The sequence below is a fragment of the Colobus angolensis genome, unplaced genomic scaffold (assembly GCF_000951035.1).
Source record: "Colobus angolensis palliatus isolate OR3802 unplaced genomic scaffold, Cang.pa_1.0 Scaffold239, whole genome shotgun sequence".
Lineage (NCBI taxonomy): Eukaryota > Metazoa > Chordata > Mammalia > Primates > Cercopithecidae > Colobus > Colobus angolensis.
In genome coordinates, this window is record NW_012115588.1 from 88,534 (window position 1) to 90,215 (window position 1,682).

Below are 1,682 nucleotides of genomic sequence, written 5' to 3' on the forward strand. Positions count from 1 at the left end.
TCGGCTCACTGCAAGCTCTGCCTCCCGGGTTCACACCATTCTCCTGCCTCAGCCTCCTGAGTAGCTGGGACTACAGGCACCCACCACCACGCCTGGCTAATTTTTTGAATTTTTACTAGAAACGGGGTTTCACTGTGTTAGCCAGGATGGTCTTGATCTCCTGACCTCGTGATTCAGCCACCTCAGCCTCTCAAAGTCCTGGGATTACAGGCGTGAGCCCGGCCCACACCACCTAATTTAAAAAAATGTTTTTGGGCCAGACATGGTGGCTCACACCTGTAATCCCAGCACGCTGAGAGGCTGAGGCAGGCGCACATCATGAAATCAAGAGATTGAGACCGGCCAGGCGTGGTGGGGAATGGCTAGGTCATTGGATGTGCGTATATTCAGCTTGTGTAGACCCTGCCAAATAGTGTACAAAGTAGTGGAGGCAGGTGAATCATGAGGTCAGGAGATTGAGACCATCCTGGCCAACATAGTGAAACCCCGTCTCTACTAAAAATACAAAAATTAGCCAGGCGTGCTGGTGGGCTCCAGTAGTCCCATCTACTTGGGAGGCTGAGGCAGGAGAATAGCTTGAACCCAGGAGACTGTGGTTGCAGTTAGCTGAGATCACACCACTGCACTCCACCCTGGGAGACAGAGTAAGACTCCTGGAAAAAAAAAAAAGGACTAAATGACTAGATGGCACAGTGACAGACGTGTCTCAGGGACTCAAAAGTGGAGCCCAGGCCTACGCGGTCACTCACGCTTGTCCCAGCATTTTGGGAGGCCGAGGCGGGTGGATCACTTGAGCTCAGCAGTTCAAGAGCAGCCTGGCCAACATGGCGAAACCTTGTCTCTACTAAAAATACAAAAACTAGGCAAGTGTGGTGGCTCATGCCTGTTGTCTCTGCTACTCGCAAGGCTGAGTCAGGGGAATCACTTGAACCGGGGAAGTGGAGGCTGCAGTGAGCCAAGATTGTATCACCGCACTCTATCCTGAGCGACAGAGCAAGACTCAGTCTCAAAAAAAAAAAAGTGGAACCTGGCCAGGTGCAGTGGCTCACACCTGTAATCCCAGCACTTTCAGAGGCAGAGGCAGGAAGATCATTTGATCCCTGGAGTTTGAGACCAACCCTGGCAACATAGTGAAACCCTGTCTCTATAAAATAAAAAAAAAAATTAGCCAGACATGTGGTTGTGCACCCACGGTCCCAGCTAATCAGGAGGCTAAGGCAAGAGGATCACTCCAGCCCAGGAGGTCAAGGCTGCAGTGAGCCATGTGCACACCATGGTACTCCAGTCTAGGTGACAGAGTGAGACCCTGTCTCAAAAAAAAAAAAAAAAAAAAAATTGGAACCCATTTCCGTTCTTCAGTCTGTGTCCCTGGAGAGATGCAGCTGTTTCTCATTAGTGGAGATCTTGAAATCACAGCAGTTAAGGGAATATAAAAATTTAATGTTTTAGGCCGGGCGCGGTGGCTCACGCCTATAATCCCAGCACTTTGGGAGGCTGAGGTGGGCTGATCAGGAGATCAGAAGATCCATACCATCCTAACTAACACGCTGAAACGCCATCTCTACTAAAAGTACAAAACAAATAGCCAGGCTTGGTGGTGGGCGCCTGTGGTGGCGGGCGCCTGTAGTCCCAGCTACTCGGGAGGCTGAGGCAGGAGAATGGCATGAACCCGGGAGGCGGAG

The 1,682-nt window shown here is 51.0% G+C and overlaps 1 protein-coding gene across 1 annotated transcript in view; it reads left to right on the forward strand.

The window, feature by feature from the left end:
- TEF (thyrotrophic embryonic factor) overlaps positions 1-1,682 on the forward strand; it is a 36,283-nt gene that overhangs the window by 28,314 nt on the left and 6,287 nt on the right. The window lies entirely within an intron of this gene.